Here is a 21,749-nt window from a genome sequence, read left to right on the forward strand (position 1 = left end):
TTGTGATATTTCATGTACGTTGTTGAATGGTATTGTTTATTGCACACTTCCCATGTAACTCAAATTGCAGCACCTTCCGTATTACATGCTGTTTATAGATTATGGGTGAATTTCTTCAGGACTTCTGTCATTCAGTCAATGTAGACTTGATTGAACATTGGAAATCTGCTTAAACATATAAATGGGATTTCAGCTGGAGTTTTAATGATGAAGTAAGAGAAGCCCCAGAGAAGATTGTTTCTGTCTGGTGATCTGACAAAAAAATATTAATCTTTAATGATGGGATTACTGTTTGTTAAGAGCACAAAAATAATTGCTGACAGATTTAAATCTTGGTCCTTACCAAGATTGACACTCAATATAGTTCTAATGGTATACTATCTGTAAATGAATCAATTAAATTTAACTTGATAACCGTTACTTAATGTGTGTTCTGGCTGAAGTGAAAATCCATTTTACCTCTGCTACTTGTTGACATCTATCATACTAAAAAAAAAACTTGCTTTCCAAACTGAATTTGATGTTTTCATCTTACTTTTAGGGGCAGAGTGATATAATGTATTTCTGGCACGTTGATTTTTGATTGGAAAAGAAGAAGTTACCAATAACTGAGAAACATGATTGGAGTTCCTTTTATGCAGGAAATCAGTTTGATCCTTGTACACAATGGTCACCTGTGGCCCATATTATCCTGCCCAGTGCTGAATGATCAGATGAAATCTTTAGAGACAAGAAAGTAGTTAACAACAGATCTTCTGGGCACTGGAAATTGATCAGTAAAAGTGCAATAGATTAACAACATTAACAATTTACTGGGAATTCATTTTCTATTGAGAGCTAGTCAAAATGACTAAATGTGAATTTGGAACAATTGTTTTACAGAGGGTGCAAAAATATTTCATTGTTCATAAATGGATTCTGTGACTAGGAAAGTACAAATTTGTTAATTATGCGCAAGGCTTGAATACATAGACGCCTATTACTTGAGCAATGGTTTTTGTCTGATGCTGCTATACGTCGTTCTATAATTACTTCTACTGAGGTGGGATAGCGTACTCCTGTGTTCGTAGCTACAGTTTCCAAACATTAGTTGGGTGCAATTAGGTGAAAAACAATGTTTTCTTGTATTCATTTACATCCTGCTCTTATCTTCCCTTATATCATTGATACCACATAAAATAGCCAAGCATCCAAGGAACAGGAAAACTGACATTTCAGGTCAAGAAGAAGGGTCCCAACCCAAAACATCAGCTTTCCTGCTCCTCTGATACTGCCTGGCCTGGTGTGTGCCTCTAGCTCCACACTGTTATCTCAGGCTCCAGCATCAGCAGTTCTTACTATCTCAAGCATCCAAGTTGGTTTGAGCTTACATACTTATTAAACGATACAAATCTTGTGTAATTTGTATTTTATATATCATTCTTGAATGATGAACCTCAAGTTTCTTAAGCTGAAACTAATTTATTATCATTTTCCATTAATAGATTAAGAGGTGAGTTTCCTTGTGACTTTCCTCACTCAGCCATTGCAGCCTTGGCTGAACTTTAGAAACCTGCTTGCATGTATCAGCAGGATTTCAGCTAAACCTATGGCAGTGGAGCAAGAAAAAAATTGCTTCGGAAGTTGTTGTGTTAGGTAAGCCATACAGTGACTTTCAGTATAATATTTTTAACATGCTGTGTCACAACCTAGACTCTTAAATTATGTTACCCACAGCTCAGAAGAAGTACCATTATGGGAAACAACCTGAGGCACTCTGAAACCACCTGCATTCAATAGAATTAATACTGTGTGATCATTTAATATTCAATTAGTAAATAATAATGTTTTGAACACAGATGTTTTCTAATGCAAATTACTGCCAGATTTTTTGTTGGATCGTTAGATAGGGGTAGCATGGTGGTCAGTGGTTAGCACTGCTGCCTCACAATACCAGGGACCCAAATTCCATCCCATCCTCAGATGACTGTTGGTGTCTGTGGGGTTTGCGTGTTCTCCCCATGGCTGTGCGGGTTTCCTCCAGGTGCTCTGGTTTCCTCTTACAGCCCAAAGATGTGCAGTTTAGATGGATTGGCTATGGGAAATTGTTCTGTAGTTTCCAGGGATGTGCAGGCTAGGTGGCTTAGCCATGGGAAATGTAGGGTCACTGGAGTAGGGGGGTAGGTTGGGTGGGATGCTGTTTGGAGGGTCAGTGTGGAATCGATGAGCCAAATGACTTGCTCCTACATTGTAGGGTTTCTCTGATTTCAATGATGGTAGAGGTGATAGCCCCATGTGTTTGATGATGGTGGGAAGGCGGTTTAGCTGTTTGGTCTTGTGCCTGTAGCAGTGTTTTTATTAAGCCTAGCTGAGATCTAAGAATTCTCCCAATCCAGATTACTAACCATGCATCCATGTGCTGCATCTGAAAATAATTTTCCTGCACTGTATCTTGCCTTTGGTTTCGGCATTTCTTCATTCTTCACTGTGGTTTGTATTTCTGCATCCGACTTTGTTCCTGTGACCAATTGTATCATGCAACACAGCTTCAGTTTCAACTTCAGGATGTAACTTCTCTGTTCAGATTATTTTAGTCTGAAAGTAATGGAATTACCATACCAACCTGTCCTTCAGAACATTTAATCTCCATATTTTAACACTGAGGGAAACATACTGTGAGCACAAAATCCTACCAATTACATCCAAAAGCTTTAAACAAAGCAGATAATGTCTTAATACCAATATTGCATTTTTTATGAAATTCATCCATAGGATTGTAGGTAGAGTTTTCAATTCAGGTGCCTAGTTTAAGTAGCCTTGGCACATTGACCAGCATCTCAAAAATGAAGCATTACTTTTTTTTCTTCGATAGCATTCTAATCGGCCTTTATAAAAGTCTAATTTTTTAATACTACAGTGAATTTTATGATCTGTTCGCTGATAATATTTTGAGATGCATTTGAGCATCTGATCAAAAGTGAGAATCCAGTATTCGTTAGTTTAGCAGAAGAATAGAGTAAAGTGGCATATGTCACTATCAGCAGGAATTATGCTGGCTTCACATAGCTCTACAGTATACTTGCATCGTGGAAAATGGCATAGATTGAAATCAAATATCTCCCCTTAGTGCTAATCTCTTAATATAGCCCATTGACAGTAATATTTCTGAAATTGCTGGCATTGAGTTAATCACTAACTGTTGTCCTCTGTTGCATTTGAATTAATGAAATTTTTGCCTTGCAGAGAGTTCCAAAAATGTGATTAGAAAAGCCCATTTGGCCCCATTAACATGTTTTTTCCATTGGTCTCAGCTTCATCTTATTTTTCCTCCACTGGTTATGGAATCACATGTCATCATTTAACGAACTTCTTCACAAGAAATCACTCCTTTTATTAGAACATGCAAATAAAATACTGTCAGATGCATGGTATATATTGTGGTTAATTTGCATATTAGTTCCAAATAAAAGTTCTTAAAATGGACTGTACTTAAAGTTAAGATCTCATCATTTCCTAAATTTGCAGCAGTGCATTTTGAAAAAACTTTTTGACTTCAGGACTGATGATGGATCTGTTTGCTTTTTGTATAAGTGAGACATTTCCAAAGATACTAATCATGACATGTTTTTAAGTTAGTATGTCAGAGTTTTTGCTTTTCTATAGATTTTCTCCTTTGTCTCCATGCCTGGATTTCATACCATCTTGACAATGTTGTAATATCCTGTTGTGAATGGTGAACCTCGTGTTTGCTTGTCAGGGACAGCTTCTCATTTCCAGAGCAAAAACAGAAGTTGCTGGAAAAGTTGAGTTAACATTTTTGTGACCCTTCCTGTTCTGACCTGCTGAGCTTTTCCAGCAACTTCTGCTTTTGTTCCTGATCTCCAGCATCCGCAGTTCTTTCAGTTCTCATTTCCAGAGCAATTACTGAATGACAGTCCAAAATGTTTGACTATCAATTGTATTATTATTATTTACTGTTTTTAGATGTCGTTTAAAACAGATTTGGTTTCAATTTGGTAATTTTAGAGGGGAGTATTGAATGTGTCATGTTGCATGTTTTCCAGTGAAGTTGCAATTTTCCAAAGGGAAACATACTTATGCAGGTTGTCGCTCCATTTTTGAGAGAGCTCGCCATTTCTGTGAGGTGAATCTTTTCAGAGCTTCTTCAGAGGTGCAAAGCTGTTCCTGCATTCAGTCAGTTCCTTCGTATTTCTTTACTGTTAGAGGAAGGCAAACCACATCCCTTTTTCACCGCCTGTATTCTGAAATGTTTAATGCCCAGACAACCACTTTGACAGCTTCTGTGGTAAGTACATGTTAGACTACCAGGGATGGTAGCGTGCCAGCTGGCTAAGTTGCTGGGGTAGAACGCCGGATGAGTAAGAAGTAGAAACAGAAATAGGCTATTCAGCCCATCACCTCTGCTCCAATATTCATTAAGATTGTGGCTGATCTGATAATCCTCAGTTCCACTTTCCTGCCTTTTTCTCATAATCCTTGACTAATTAAAAATCTGTGTATCTCAGCCTGAAATATATATAATAACCCAGCCTCAACAATGCTCTCTCGTTTAAAAAAAATTCACAGATTCACAACCTTCTGAGGAAATTTCTCCTCATCTTTGCCTTAAATATGCAACCCCTTATTCTGAGTTTATGCCATCTGGTCCTAGACTCTCCCAGAAGGGGAAGCAACTTTTCCACGTCTACCCTGTCAAGTCCTCTGAGAATCCTTTTTGCTTCAATAAGTTGTCCTCTCATTTTTCCATATTTCAATCTACTCAAACTCTCCTCACAAGACATTCCTTCCAAATCTGGTATCAGTCAAGTTAACCTTCTCTGGTCTGCCTCCAATACCAGTGTTCTTATTTTAGGTAAGGTTCTCACTATTCCAGCTACTATCCAACTAGTGCCTTGTATAGCTGTAGCAAAATGTCCTGACTTGTCTATGGTCCATGCCTCTTTCCTCAGCAAGGTTATTAATATGTTTTGTAATTATAATGTAAACAATTGTGGCCCTAGTCGTGATCCCTGTGGCACACCACTAATTACAGGTTCCAGGTGGGGTGGGGTGGGGTGGGGCTGTTGAGGATGATGATTATTTTAGTCGTTATTCAAAACTTAGACAATATATTAAATAGTCTAACATTTCCTGCATGATTATTTACTTCATTTCAGCTGTCCCCTCTAAATTCTCCAATTTAAGTAGAGACTTTCGGTGGTTCCAGTCATAAAGGAATTTGCCTATCGAATCTTTTGCTATCCTGGGCAATTCCTTTTAGAATCTGCTCCCCATGGGTTCCTACGTACAGCTCCCATGTACTCTGGACAAATAACTGTCTCAGCAATTGAAAATCTGGGGCAAAGTTGATTTTTTTAAAAAAAATGATAAATATCCATGAAACCAGCCTAGATCTTATGCAGTTATCCGAATAGCAATGAATATAGAGATTATGAATAACTTCAGGTGGTAAAGTGGTTAGCATTACTGCCTGTCAGTGCCAGGGACCTGGGTTCAAACCAGCATTTGGTGATTGTATGGAATTTGTATGTTCTCCCTGTGTCTGTGTGGGTTTCTGCTGGTTGCACTGGTGAATTGGCTATGCTGAATTGCCCCAGGCGTGTGTAGGTTTGGTGGATTAGCTGTGGTAAATGCGGGGTTACAGGGATAGGGTTAGTTGGATGGCCCTGGGTGGAATGCCCTTGGAGGGTTGGTGCAGAATCAGTCCATCTAACCTGCTGTCTGGACTGTAGGGATTCTATGATAACTGAAGACATAATTACAACATCCAGTATATGATACAACATCCAATCACTAAAGAATTTGGTGCTAGACCTTCAAATTAGTAAGTGTTGAGACTCGACCATGTAGTGTGATCAGACTGTATAACGGAGGTGAGTTCCTATTCCTGAAGAACTTTAAGAACTACATGTTTAAAACACTTTGCTAAACATTTCTCTTGGTGACAACCGCAGAATGACAAGATTTATTGAACTCAACTTCACAAATTCAGTAATGCATTAATAATCCAGAGCCATAACAATTACTGTGTCATAACCACTTGTACATTTTGATGATTAATACAGGTATTCATCTTGTCATAGAATATGATCTGATGGAATGCCTGAGACCTAATGGAATAAGGGAACGAATGATGGATACATTGATTCAGGGTGAATTAGATGTGAGTTGCTGGTATAAATATGGAGAACTAGTAATGAGTGGAGTTTCTTGAATGTAGTTAACTGAAGTAAAGGTCTGGCTAAAAGTATGAACTTGCACTTTAAAATATAGAGATCATAGATACAAGTGAGAGGAGAGAGGCTCAAAATTGAGATGAAGAAGAACTATTTCTGTCAGGGTTCTGAATCTGTGGAACTCCCTGTCCCAGACGGCAGTGGAGGCAGAATCAATCAACAGATTCAAGAAATAAATAGATACGTTTCTGATGAAAAACGGGATAAAGGACAATGGGGAGCAGGCAGGAGTTGAGACCAGGAAAGGACCAGCTGTGATCATGTTAAGTGCCAGAGTGAGCTCGAAGAGTTGGATTGCCTGCTGTCATTCCTATTCCAAAGTTCCTAAAGGTTAACTTCTAGTGTATAATATTGGAAGTAGAGGATGGTTGAGTTAAAATATAGTGTTTGGGGTGTGATCACCCACTCCTGTTTTCTGAAAATGAGCTTATAAGCAGAAGAAGAAAGAAGTTACAATATGGACCTGAGTAATTACTTTACCAAAGAGGAAGCAAGGTATGACCTTATCCCTTCCATTACAATACAGAAGCAGGATAAGAAACAATGTTATTTTTAGGAATTTTGACACTGATGATTTGAACACTGATATATGTTTGAACAATTGTGTGCTTTCATGAACAAAATTCATCAAACAGATAATTTATTGATTGCTTAAAGAGTATGTATGGTCAGATTTTGACAAATTTAGATAAGCTGAGGATAGTACCATGGAAAGATACATGACAGAATTCTGTAGACTACAAGACTGCAGAAAATACATTTGAAAATTCACCAGCCTGTGCTGTTAAGTTGAGCTGTGCTCAGTTAACAAATAAGGACAGAATTATAGTTTGACAAAAGTTAAATTTACCAATAAACAGATTTGGAAAGCCAACCTTTCCAGCAGCATTTGTAACACTAAGGAAGCAATCTATAACTGGAAATTGATAATACCATGTTAACAAATTGTTGCCTGTAACATGCATTGAGATTGTCAAAACTACATGAAAGGAGAGCTACAACCAATAGAAATGAAGATAGAAAAGCTATTGATAATTTTTATCATTGAAGGAAATTTTGGATTTACAATAGAAAAAGCTTCAGAAATGCTCAAGGTGTAGATAATCAATGTTTCAGATATGTTTTAAAGCTACGTTATGCCATAAATTGTCCCAAACTTTAAATTTTATTTATTCAGCCATGGAATGAGGGCCAGCATTTATTGCCCACCCAAGTTGTCCTGGAGAAGATGGTGGTGAGGAGCTGGATGAGAAAAATGATATAGTTATTGTATTTTGGAAAATGTGTGTAATTTAAATTTACACAAATAAGATACAGCTTGGAATGCATTGCATGCAGGCAGTGTAACCTCATGCTGCGGGTTTGGGAGTGAACATGCCTGTAGAAAGGGATCACAAACCATTTAAAGAAACCCTATTAGTAGGTAGGGGGAGATCAAATAGTAGCAGTCCAGAAAGAAATAGAAGACAGGTGGGAGCACATAGTCTCAGTGACAATGACCAAACGAGAGACAAGTTTATAAAAAATGCGAAATAACAAGAATGACAAAGTTGCATAGAATTTTGTGTGTACAAATAATTGCTAGATAGGGACAACAGACTTCATTACTTTAGGTGGACAACGTTTTTCCTGTTTGGACTTTTAAGTCTAAAGCAAGGCTAGTGGCATGAGGTTCTGGGAAAAGAAAACTGAGGGACCAAGATGTAAAAGTAGCTACACTGACTGCAGGTAAAGCAGTTCTGAAAATTTTCTTGGCTTTAATATCAGCAAATGCTTGGGAATGTAGATCAATTGATATTAAAGCTGTACCTGCAGGGAGATCAGCTGTAGAGGGAAGTGTTTATCCATCATCTACAAAAGACATCAGATGCAGTGGGAACATGCTTGTACTTTAATGACCTGAATTATTACCCCTAGGTTTTGCATTTCGATGCAACCTGTTTTATTAAAATTGGATGTCACATGACATCAGGTAATAGTCCAACAGCTTTGGTTGAAATCACAAGCTTTCAAAGTACTGCTCCTTTGTCAGGTGAAGTGAAGGGAAGCACACAGGCACAGAATATATAGGTGAAGAGATAATGGCAAGATAATTCCAGGTAATTAAGATTGTTAACAGGTAAGTACAAATAGTGTGACTAGAGTGTTGACAGGCTGAATAACAAGTCTTTGCAGTGATCAAAAGTGTCAAACAGTGTGGATAAACCACTGGAAAGCCAGTGAAGGGATGATCTATGAACTGATTAAGACAGACATAATTACAAAAATCAAAAGTAAGATAGTGTTGAGACAAATCAAATGCCAGAAATAATATGATAGGTATTCAGCCTGTCAGCATTCCACTCTTCCATTTTGTGTTTATCTGTTGTCACTCTTTACCTGGAATTGTCTTGCTATTATCTTTCCGCATATATATTCAATGCTGGTCCGTTTCCCTCCACTTCACCTGAATAAGGAGCAGCACTCCAAAAGTTTCTGACTTTGTTAACTCCAGTCCAACACTGGCACCTCCACATCACTATCAAAATTGGGCTCTCTTCAGTTAAAAGCAGCCACTGCCACATTTTACTTGCATGAGAAGCAGCTTTTAGATGCTTTTGATGGAGTCTAGAGTAATACAGCACTGAAACCAACAGGAACTACAAGGTTGCAAACTTCAGTCCAAAGCATTCATGCTAACCAGGTACCCCAAACTGAATTAGATCTATCGACCCTGATCCCTCTAAATCTTTCCTAATCATGTACTGGTCAAATGTCTTTTAAATGTTGTAATTATACGTGCCTCTGTCACATCCTCTGGCAGCTCATTCCATGCACACACCACCATTTAAGTGAAAAAGGTGCCCCTCAAGTCTGTTTTAAAGCCCTCTCCTCTCACCTTAAACCTTATGTCCTCAGTTTTGGACTCCCCTACACGTAGGTTATTTTCTTTTGAGGTGGGAGCAGTGCATTTGTAAACATTATCATTAATGGGCTTAAAACAGAATTCAAAATTGGAAGTTAGGGTTCTTTTAAGTACTTTGGTTTGGAAATTAGAGCAAATAGATCACGTGTCACTTTGCATCGGCAATCTTATTTGGGAAATAACACCTCATTGCCATTACTCAGGTTGCCATTACAAAAAGATGCTGCATCAATTGAAGTGGAAGAAGTGTGAAATCTAATTGTACAGCTGAATGGGCTGGGTACGTAAACAGACCAAGTGCAGACTTGAAGTATTAAAGTTGAGTAAACTATGAAGCTATGCAAAATCCCAAGGAGGAAGATAATAAAATATATGAGCAAAGACCAAAAGTAAGCCACTTTTGCCTTTTGAATCTGTTCTGTCATTCAGTAAGATCATGGTTGATTTGATTTCAACCTCAACCCTACATTCCTACATATTCCAAAAAATTGTAATCCCCTTGATACTTAGAATTTATCGACCTCTGACTTTAAAGCATTTAAAGATTCTGCATCCACTGCATTTTGAGGAAGGGAATTCCAAAGATACTCAACGTTCTGAGGGCCTTTTGTTTCTCCCATCTGTGTCTTGATTGGGTGATCCCTTATCCCTAACTATTACCCCTCATTCTCCATTGTCCCACAACAGAAAACATGCATCCGGTCAAGTCACTTCAGGATCTTATATGTTTCAATTAAATCACCTCTAACTCTTCAAACTCTGGAAGATACAGGTTTAGCCTGTCTAGACTTTCCATTATTAGGCAATCCAAGTATTAGTCTATTAAACCTTTTTGAACTGCTGACAATATATTTCTTTCCTTCCACAAATAGTGTAACCATTGTTGTACACGGTATTTCAGATGTGGACTCACCACTGCCTTGTATGATGGAAGCATAATCTCCCTGTTCTTGAATTCCATTTTTCTTGCAATAAAACAAAACATCTTACTCATTTTCAAGATAAATTACTGTACCGGCACACTAACATATGATTTGTGCACTAGAATACTTTGATTTCTCTGTATCTCAGCTATGCAACCTCTCACCATTTGACTAATCAGCTTTTATTTTCATTTTTTTCTGCCAAATGGACAATTCCACATTTTCCCACATTATACTCCATTTGATAGATCTTTGTCCACTCACTTAATCTATCTGTTTCCCTTTGTAGGCTCCTCATGTCCTCTACACAACTAACATTCCTATCTTTTGTGTCATCAGTAAATTTAGCTACCATACCTTCAGTCCATTTCTCTAAATCATTTGTATAAATTATAAAGAATTGAAGTCCCAGCACTGACCCCAGTTGCACACCACTTATGAAGGCCCCAACTTCTCCAATGTCTCCTCATAGCTACAGTTCTCCAGCCCTGGCAACATTGTAGTAAATCTTCTCTGCAGAGCAATTATAGTGACTTAAGTTTTAAACTACTCTTTTATCATTATATTCCCTACTCTTGTATTCTCTAACTCAGCCAATGAAGGAGAGCATTCCATTTGTCTTCTTTACAAGCTTATCTATCTGTACTGCCAACTTCAGGGACCTGTATATTTGTACACCAAGATCATTCACTTCATCTACCCCTTTCAGTATATTCCTGTTTATTGTGTATTCCCTTTTGCTGTTTGACCTCCCTGAATGCATTACCTCACACTTACCAGAGTTGAACTTAATCTGCCACTTACTTGCTGATTCCACCAACCCATCTGTATAACTTTGGAGCTTACAGCTTTCACAATTGTGCCCCAGTCTTCCATATTCAAGTCCAAATAGTCAATGTATAAAACAGACAACGGGGATCCCAACACCAACCCCTGCGGATAACCATTTGCAACAGCTTTCCAATCACAAGGGCAGCAATTAATCATAGCTTTATCCTTTGTTACCTGTTGCAAAACCAACTTCAAATTGTTTTCAACACATTACCCTGTTTCCTATGGGCTTTTACTTTTTTGACCAGTCTGCCATGTGGAACGTTGATTTTAATAAGGCATGTCACAACGTAGGCAATATCAATACTCTACCCTCATCAATCCTTGACTTGACACCTTATGAAATGTGTTCAGAAAATCCAAATGTTATACTTCCATTGGTTCCTCCTTTATCTACAGCTCATGTTATTTCTTGAAAGAACTCCACTAAATTAGTTAAATGTAGAGAATTATAGGATTCCTATAGCATGGAAGTTGGCCATTTGACCCCTTGATTACATACTGACCCTCTGAAGAGCATCCCACCCTAACTCCACAGTCCTGCATTTCCCAAAGCTAATCCATCTAACCTACACAGCCCTGGACACTAAAGGACAATTTAGCATTGACAATCCACCTAACCTGCAAATCTTTGGACTGTGGGGGTAAACTGAAGTACTTGCCAAGACAGGAGAGATAATGCAAACTCCACACAGCCAGTTGCAGTAGGTGGAATCAAATCAAGGTCCCTGGCACTTCGAGGCAGTAGTGCTAACCACTGAGCCACTGTGCCCTCAGGAAACATTATTTCCTTTAAAAAAACGTTTTTGCTCTGCCTGATTGCATTGAACTTATCCGAGTGCTCTGCTATAATGTCTTTAGTTGAATCTTCTAACGTTTTCCATATGACAGATGTTTAGCTAACTGGCTTTTGTTTCCTGCTTTTTGCTTCATTCCCTTTTTGAGTAGAGAAGTTACAGTAGTTATTTTCCAATCTAAAAGAGCCTTCCCTGAATGTAATGAGCTTAGGAAAATTAAAACCTACTCATTTATTGTCTCACTTGCCACTTCTTTTAAGACCCTGGGATGAAATCCTTTGGGGACTTCCCCACTCACAGTTCCAACAATTTGCTCAGTACTATTTACCTGGTAACTATAATTTTCTTGAATTCCTCCGTTCCTTTCAATTCCTGATTTACAGCTGTTTCCACAATGCTCTTTGTATCCTCTCTAGTGAAGACAAATGCCAGGTATCTATTCAGTTCAACTGCCCTCTCCTTATCCTCCATTATTAATTTCCCGGACTCATTATCTATAGGACCAGTAGTTTGTTAATTCCTTTCTTATTTAAATATCTGAAGAAACTTTTCTTATCTGATTTTACATTTTTGGCTTTCTCTCATATTCTAATTTTTCCTTCATTAATTTTTAAATAATTTCCGTTGGACTGAAAATTTCTTAGAAAAATCTTATGACTTGCAACATACCTCTGCGCAATTATATCTTTTTTTTCTGAGTTTGAAATTATCTTTTACATTTTCAGTTAACCTCTATGGTGAATTAATTGGTTCGTCCCTTCGAAATATTTCTTATTTCTTGGGATATTCCAGAATCAACACATCCCTTAAATGTTTGCCACTACATCTCTCTTGACCTATCATGGATCAGCTGGCTGGATGACTGGTTTGCTATGCAGAGTGATGCCAATATTGTGGGTTCCATTCATAGTTAACCATGTACTGTGGATCCAATGCATAGTTAAATGTACTGTGGATCCATTCCTTACATTCCAACAAATAAAAGTAATTTGTATCTATTCTATACTTTCTGGAATATTCTCTTAAATGTTTGCCACTACATCTCTGACCTACCATGGACCAGTTGGCTGGTTTGTAATGCAGAATAACACCAACAGTGTGAGCTCTATTCCTGCATTGGCTGAAATTACCATGAGGGATCTCATTCCGAACCTCTCCCCTTGCCTGAGGCATGGTGGCCCTCAGTTTAAAACAATATCGGTTGGCTTTATCCAATGAGGGAGGAGCCCTATGGTCTTTTAAGACTATAGTGAATTTGGTTTGTTAACGTATCCATTAAACTAAATTGCCAGTTCATTTTCACTAGCTTTGACTTCATGTTCTCATCATTGCCTTTGTGTAAATTCAAAATAGTAGTCTCGGACCCACAATTCTCTCGCTCTCTCTCGCTCTCTCTCGCTCTCTCTCGCTCTCTCTCGCTCTCTCTCGCTCTCTCTCGCTCTCTCTCGCTCTCTCTCGCTCTCTCTCTCGCTCTCTCTCGCTCTCACTCTCGCTCTCACTCTCGCTCTCTCTCGCTCTCACTCTCTCTTTCTCTCGCAAACTGTTTGTTTGTAAAATGCAGTTGTATGATTCCTGTTATCTGGGGCCACTTCCAGTCTGAAGTCAGTAATTACATTTCCTTGGTCAAAACCAGGTCTACAGTATCCTGCTCTCTGGTTGGCACCATAACATGCTCATCTAAGAAACTGTCCTGAAGACATTCAATGAATTTGAAGTACTTCTCCCATCTGATTCTTTTTTTCCCAGGATCTGTAGATTCTGCCATGATAATTATTGTACCTGTTTGACAAGCTCACATTATTTCTTGATACCCCATTCTACCATGTGCTTACGGGTGGGATGTTGGGGTTTGGGTGGTGGGGACATCTGTACACAACTCTGACAATTGACCTTCTCTTTTCATGTTCAGGTAAACAATTGAAAAAAATTAAAAATCGAGCATTGTGTTTTGAAATTTGTATCCATTTGGACATGCCAACAAATTGAAATTGTTAGTTTCACTCCTGCACCTTATGCCTTGGAATTTTGAGTGTAAAAGGGTTACTAATTGTTCTTGTTTGAAAGGGAGATAAATGTTGGCCCTTAGCTTGGGAAACTAAAAAGATCAGAAGAGTAGTAAGAAGTAGTTTAGCAGAAACTCTCACTCTTGGTACGTTTGTAGATGTGCCATTTTTCTCAGAACTTTCAGTATTTTTGCTAAAAACAGACTTAGCAACAATACACTGAGTGCAACATTAGTAATAAATTACTATGGAGCATTATTGTAGTTTTAATATTGATGCTGGAATAGAGAAATTTCCAAGTTAAAGTGTTGGAAAGCAGCAGCCATCTGCTTATTTTGCAAGAAAAGGAGTATGTTCCAAGATGACAATGAGGGAGGCAATGGCCTAATGGTATTACCGCTGGATTGTTCATCCAGAGACCCAGATAATGTTCTGGGGACCTGGGTTTGAATCAGCCATGGCTGATGGTGGAATTTGAATTCAGTTTTTAAAAATCTGGAATTAAGAGTCCAGTAATGATCATTAATCTATTGTTAATTTGTTGGGGTAAAACCTATCAGGTTCTCTAACTGAAGGTCACTTCCCTTTAGGGAAGGAAACTGCCATTCTTATCCAGTCTGCCCTGCATGTGATTCCAGACGCACAGCAATGTAGATGACGGTTAACTGTCCTCTGGGCAATTAGGGATGGGCAATAAATGTTGCCCAGCAATGACACCCTCAACCTATGAATGAAAGAAGAGAGTAAAAAAGTAACTGTTGTACATACCGCAAAAAGGGCTTTACTATTGTTTTGCTTGTCTTGTTTGTTTTGTTATTAGATTTATTTAAAGAGAAACAGGGAATCTGTCATCTAATATAGCCTGAAGGAATACCTAAAACCCAATGGGATGAGAGAATGGGTGACAGACATATTAGTTAAGGAATATAATAAAAGAAAGGGCTACGGATGCTGAAATTCTGAAACAAAGCCAAAAGCGTTGAAGAAACCCAACAGGTCTGGCAGTATCTGTGGATAGACAAACAAAGGTAATGTTTTGAATCCAATGACCCCCTCATTAGAACATTAACTGGTTTTCTCTCTACAAATACTGCCAGACCCGCTCAGTTTCTCCAGCACTTTGTTTTAGTTAAATGTTATTGGGTACAAATTGGTTGCATAAATATACGGACCTGGTAATTAGTGGGTTGTGAGTTTTATGGCATGTGGTTAACTTGTGTAAAGTCTCACTGCAAGTGTTGACTTGGACTTGTTTTAAATATTGTTATCTTCTAGTGTAACAACAGTTCTATCTGATATCGTGCACTGTAAGTATATGCACTTTATTTCTTAGTCCGCGGCTAATGAGGTCAAAAGGCACTGTAATATTGCTTAGATTGAGAACTAATTTGGCCAAGACCTGTGAATGAAACTGTGCCACAACTTAATGCTCTTTGAAATGTGGTAAGAGTCAGTCACTATAACTTTCTTTAATTTCCACTAAATGTAACCACATAGGTTTGCTATTGATATTTAGCCTTTTTTTGGCTACATTCTTATCTTATTCACCATGTTTTGATAATATCAATATGTTTGCTACCAGTATTCCAGAATGTTGTTTCTAACATAATTTACCCAAGGCTCCTTCACACTCACTTTCTCACCCTGTGATCTTTATGGCCCAGAAGGTCAGCAGTTGCAAGCAAACATCATGACCTGTTCTCGTATCTGTTACACACCATCTCAACTTGGAAATATATCACAATTCCTTAATTTGTTGGGACAGCACAGTGGCTCAGTGGTTAGCATTGCTACCTGACAGCGCCAGGGAGCTGGGTTCAAATCTAGCCTCGGGCAACTGTCTGTGTAGAGTTTGCACATTTCTCTGCATGAGGTTCCCCCATGTGCTCCGGTTTCCTTCCACAATCTAAAGATGTGCAAGATAAGTGGATTAGTCATGGGAAATGTAGGGTCACAGGGATAGGGTGGGTCTGGGTAGGATTCTGTTCAGTGGGTCAGTGTGGATTTGGTGGGCCAAATAACCTGTTTCCGCACTGTAGAGATTCCATAATAGGGTCAAATTTGAGGAACTGTCTATGTACCTGCACCACATGAATAGAAGTAGTTTGACAACGCAACTCATCACTACCATCTTAAGCACAATCAGGAATCAATGATCCATCAATGTCCACATTCAATGAACAAAGCTTTTTTAAAAATTATGTATATTTAAGCTATCCTTTATGGTAGCATTGTCATTATTTTACTGGCCTGACTAATTTCAATACGTGAGCTCAAAATCTCAGCAGTTTGGAATTTAAATTCAGTTAATTAAAAATTACATCTGGCATAATAAACTAGTTTAGTGATGGTGACTTTGAATATAGCAGATTGTTTTCAAAAACTCATCTGGTTCACTAATGTCCTTCAGAGAAGAAAATCTGTTGTTCCTATTTGAATTGGTCTGCATGTAATTCAAGACCCACGATAATATAGTTGACTATTAACTTCCTTCAGAAATGCCTTCATGGGCCATAGAATCATAAAGATCTACAGCACAGAAAATGGCTCTTTTGTCTAACATAACAAAGTGTGAAGCTGGATGAACAGAGCAGGCCAAGCAGCATCTCAGGAGCACAAAAGCTGACGTTTCGGGCCTAGACCCTTCATCAGAGAGGGTCTAGGCCCGAAACATCAGCTTTTGTGCTCCTGAGATGCTGCTTGGCCTGTTGTGTTCATCCAGCTTCACACTTTGTTATCTTGGATTCTCCAGCATCTGCAGTTCCCATTACCTCTTTTGTCTAGCATGTCTAGCTGGTCAAAAACAGCCAACTACTAATCTAATCCCATTTTCCAGTAATTGGCTCATAGCCTTGTATGCCTGGGTATCACAAATGCGCATCTATGTACTCCCTCATTGTCGTGAGGGTTTTTGCCTCCGCCATCATTTAAAGACAGTGAGTTCCAGATTCCCCCCAACACATGAATGAAAAAGCTTTTCCTCTCATCTTCTCTAAACCTCCTGCCTCTGATGCTACCTGATCATTGATACCACCATCAAAGGGAAAAGTTTCTTGTCTACTTTATATGTCCCACGTAATTGTATATGTCTCAACTGTGTTCTCCTCAACTTACTCTGTAAGGAAAACAACCCCAGTCTGTCCAATCTTGTAACCGAAACTCTACAGCCCAGGCAACATCATTGTAAATTTCCTCTGCATCCTCTCCAGTGCTATCAGATCACACCTATAATGTGGATTCCAGAAAAATACACATATTCTAGTGGCCTAAGTAATATTTTATACACTTCCAGCATTACCACCTTGCTCTTAAACTCTGTCTCACCTAACAAAGGTTAAATATATATTTTGACCACTTTATCCAGATGTCCTGCTAACCTCAAGGGACCGGTCTGCAGGCCTACCAAGATTCCACCAATTGTCAGTGCTTCCTCACGTCTTCGCATTCATCATGTTTGATCTGATCTTTACCCTATATATAATTGGATAAGCACACAAAAAGACTACTGTGTTGGTCATGAATGAGTGCCTTGGTGATATTGTACTTGAATGTCTCATTCAACAGTCATCTGATAAAAATAGCACCTTCACAATGGAACAACTAAAATAGCTAGTTGATCAAAAGTTGTGATTCAGTGTTGACATTCATAAAACACAGGCACATCTCTAAAGTGTGAATTATGTCAGTGTTATTTAGTGTTGAATACCTTCTCACAAACAACAAGAATCACCCAGTAAGAATTTTTGTAGCTTAGAAAAACACTTCAGAAAGATACTGTGCAAAAACTAAGTGGGGACTGGATTATGCTCTGAAGTGTCAATCAAGACTAAAACCAAGAATTGCAGATGTTGCAGATCTGAAACAAATAGAAATTACTGGAGATAACTGGGCAGGGCTAGCAGCATCTGTAGGGAGAAAGCAGAGTTCCAAGTCCAATAGTACATCTTCAAAACGAGTCAGAACCAGAAGTTCTGAAAAAGTGTTGCTGGACTTTAAACATTAACTCTACTTTCTCTGCACAGATGCTGCCAGATTTGCTAAGTTTCTCTAAAAATTTCTATTTTTATTAACTAAGATAGTTGGGTTCAAAGTGAGCTCAGTATTTCTGAGTATGGCAACTTACGCAAGTTGATAACCAATATACAACAAAATTCAAATAGCACTTTTGACATAATGAAACATTGCAAGACACTGTGTGGCATGGTGGCTCAGTGGTTAGCACTGCAGCCTCACAGCGCTAGGGACCCAGGTTCGATTCCAGCATTGGGCAACTGTCTGTGTGGAGTTTGAACGTTCTCCCCATGTCTGCGTGGGTTTCCTCCGGGTGCTCCAGTTTCCTCCCACAGTCCAAAGATGTGCAGGCTAGGTGGATCAGCCATGCTAAATTGCCCATAGTGTTCAGGGGTGCGTGGGTTATAGGGGGATGAGTCTGGGTGGGGTGCTTCAATGGGTGATGTGGACTTGTTGGGCCGAAGGTCCTGTTTCAACACTGTAGGGAATCTAATCTAAAAATCTAAACTTCACGGGAGTATTATAAAACAAAGTGAAAATGACTATGTGAGATGTTATGTTGGGATAAAAGCAAGGTAGAAGAGCCAAGAGATAAAGGGAGAGAATTTCAGAGTTTGAGTCCTAGATAGATGAAGGCATGAACATCAATAGTGGAGTAATTAAGATGTTGGTTAGGAAGGCACAAATGGACAGATTTAGAAAAATGCATTTATTTCGGTGGGTTATGAAGCTGTTCCAGATTCTGGGAAGCAACGAAGCATTAGAGGGATTTGCAAACAAGGATAAGAATTTTAGAGCCCTTTCTCTTGACTGGGGTCTAATGTACATCAGTACTGATAATATAACCAATTTGTTTCAGAACCTGAGGCCACAAATCAAATTTAATATTATTGAACAAAACTATAATTTTCATAATTTGACCATGAAATTGTTTTCATTTATGTCTGAAACTGTTTTTTTTCCCTAAAGGATGTTGCAATAATGTTCAATCATATTGAACCAGAAAATAAACCTTTTACAATCATAGTAAATGCAAAGCATTCTTTCTGTTCACGCAAATCTGTTCCTATTTTGTTTCAGAAACGTTCTGCAAACTATATAAATTGTTGTTGTATGGTGATTCTTTCTTTTATTTGCTGCCTTGATGTTAGTTTGTTTTCGTACAGATTCCCAAGAGTGAGGACCTTGGCTGTAATTAAGACTTTAGGGATATTACTATTTTTTTTGTGAAAGTGCACATGAAATTACAGCTTTAGAATGATAGGTATTTATCTTAATACATGCTGCGTATAATAAAAATATACACTTTCTAGAAAGTATGTTGAGATTGCTTCTATGGACAATGGGGAACCTGTGGATGTGATGGATCTGGATTTCCAGAAGGCATTTGAAAAAGTGCCACGCCAAAGGCTGCTACATTAGATAAAGTTGCATAGTATTACAGGTAATGTATTGGCATGGATAGAGGACTGGTTGACCAGTAGAAAGCAAAGTGTAGGGGTAAATGGGTGTTTTTCTGGTTGGCAGTCAGTGGCTAGTGGTGTTACTCATGGATCAGTATTGAGACCACAATTGTTTACAATTTACATTAGATGATTTGGAAATGGGGACTAAGTGTAGTGTGGCAAAATTTGCACATGACACTGAGGTGAGTGGTAGAGCAAAGTGTGCAGAAGACACTGAATGTCTGCAGAGGGATATAGGTAGTCTAAGTGAGTGGGCAAATGTCTGGAAGATGGAGTACAATGTTGATATGTGTGAGGTCATCCATTTTGGTAGGAATAAAAGCAAAATGGACTATGTTTTAAATGGTAAAATATTGCAGCATGCTGCCATGCAGAGGTACTTGGGTGTCCTTGTGCATGAATCGCTAAAAGTAGGATTGCAGGTGCAGCAGGTAATTAAATGGAGGCACATGGAATTTTGTCTGCCATTGCTAGAGAGATGGAGTTTAAAAACAGAGAGGCTATGCTGCAGCTGTATAGGGTGCTGGTGAGGCCACACATGGAGTACTGTGTGCAGTTTTGGTCTCCTTGCTTGAGAAGGGATATACTAGCACTGGAGGGGGTACTGAGGAGATTCACTTGGTTGATTCCAGAGTTGAATGGGTTGGATTATAAGGAGAGACTGATTAGACTGGGATTACACTCACTGGAATTCAGAAGAATGAGGGGAGAGCTTATAGAAGCAAATAAGATTATGAAAGGAATAGATAAGGTGGAGGCAGGGAGGTTATTTCCACTAGCTGGTGAAACTTGGACTAGGGGGCATCACCTCAAAATAAAGGGAATCAGATGTAGGACTGAGGTCAACAGGAACTTCTTCACCCAAAGGGTTGTGAATCTGTGGAATTCCCTGCCTGGTGAAGCAGTTGAAGCAAACTCGCTGAATGTTTTTAAGGCAAGGCTAGATAAATTTTTGAACAGTGCAAGAATTAAGGGATATGGTGAGTGGGTGGGTAAGTGGAGCTTAGTCTCAAAGATCAGACATGATCTTATTAAATGGCGGAGCAGGCTTGAGGGGTCAGACGGCCTACTCCTGCTCCTAGTTCGTGTGTTCTTATAGGATGAAGTCAGTCAGGCATGGGTGAAAGATAATAAATCACCAGAAAGATAAGCACTAGAACATTCTTTCTAATTTTCTCTGCTGCTCTGAAGTCCGGGATATAAAGAGTAGTTTAGGAATTCTGAGTTTCATGTAGGGAGCCATAAACGAGTGGTCAGATAATTACATTTGTAGCGTGCCTGAGTAGTCCAAAATACATCACAAATAATTGGACTTAGAAGATTACATATATAGGGTTTCAGAAACGCTTTAATATTCTAACAATACATGCTGGCTCAAGTGAGCTGTGGTGCATGGGAGTGAGGATGGTGGAAAAGAAATTTGGAAAAGTTGCTGGCTTGTAATACTCAAACTGGAAATTTCAGTCAAATGTCTTGCAGTTCAGTCCATGTCTTTCTAATTGTATTCAACTTTACACCAAGTGAATGAATTAACATATACATTTTTGTCTAACTGCTGGAATCCTAGTTGTTGACTCATGCTTTCTTCCTAGCTCTGAGACACAGGAGAATTGTATTACAAGATAACTATTGAAACTGATTGATTAATTCAGTACATTGAACTTGGGTTTTACTAGTCTAACTCTGTAGTCAGCCAGATGGTGCTTTTACTCATATGTTTATAGCTTTAAACCAAAGGGGAAATACCCGAAAGCACTATTTGCCTGTGAACCTTCGCATACATAACTGCCACACATCAATGGACTTGAATGGAAAGGCGTATGACTACTTAGCATCGTTCTATTTTTTAAAAGGGCACATTTAGAAATTGGAGTACTGAATAAAAGGCTGCATGATGCAATATCTCCCCACTGAGAAAAATACTTTTTATGTCTTGTGTAATATTCTGGCTTTGTTCTAAATTTCTTTAATATGCAAGAAAAGTTTTGTTCCTTTCCATTCTTCAAAGACTCATTGCTTTAAGACTCTTGCAGTGCTAACTAATAATTGCGTATGACTAATAACCACTTAATTCTTCATGAACATTTTGCTCTTAATTTTTTTTTACCTTAACTTCATATTTATCAGGCTATTCTTGCCAAGAAGCCTTCGGTTTCTCACCAGCCCATCACTCCTTTTAGAGGCTGAAATCGGCTTCCAGTGAGACTTTCTGGATGCTGTCACATGCTCCTAAATTTTTACAGGGAAAGCACAATAGATGAAAGGCAAACCCATCTCTTCAGCCTCCAACCTCTCCAGAAATTTGTCTTTCAGGTGCCTGGATAGCTAGAATATGATGCCAGCAGCATGAGTTCAATTCTCTTATGGGTTGTGCTAGTTCATGGAAGCCTGTCTCTGAATTGTCTCCATTCAAGCTATGTACAAAATTGATCATTTTTCCAACAGAGAGAGATGTCAATGATCCCTCTGAACAATGGTGAATGATTGTTTTATCAAGTTCGTTAATGTCAGTGTTCCTATATGCTTTCCTTTCCAAGTCCAAAACTTCATCTTAAAACTTGTCTCCTCCTAGCTCTT

The 21,749-nt window shown here is 38.7% G+C and overlaps 1 protein-coding gene across 3 annotated transcripts in view; it reads left to right on the top strand.

Annotated features, from left to right (window-relative positions):
- sema4d (sema domain, immunoglobulin domain (Ig), transmembrane domain (TM) and short cytoplasmic domain, (semaphorin) 4D) overlaps window positions 1-21,749 on the top strand; it is a 243,197-nt gene that overhangs the window by 194,817 nt on the left and 26,631 nt on the right. The gene's annotated exons all lie outside the window — the stretch shown is intronic.

This window comes from Stegostoma tigrinum, chromosome 3, assembly GCF_030684315.1.
Source record: "Stegostoma tigrinum isolate sSteTig4 chromosome 3, sSteTig4.hap1, whole genome shotgun sequence".
Taxonomy (NCBI): domain Eukaryota; kingdom Metazoa; phylum Chordata; class Chondrichthyes; order Orectolobiformes; family Stegostomatidae; genus Stegostoma; species Stegostoma tigrinum.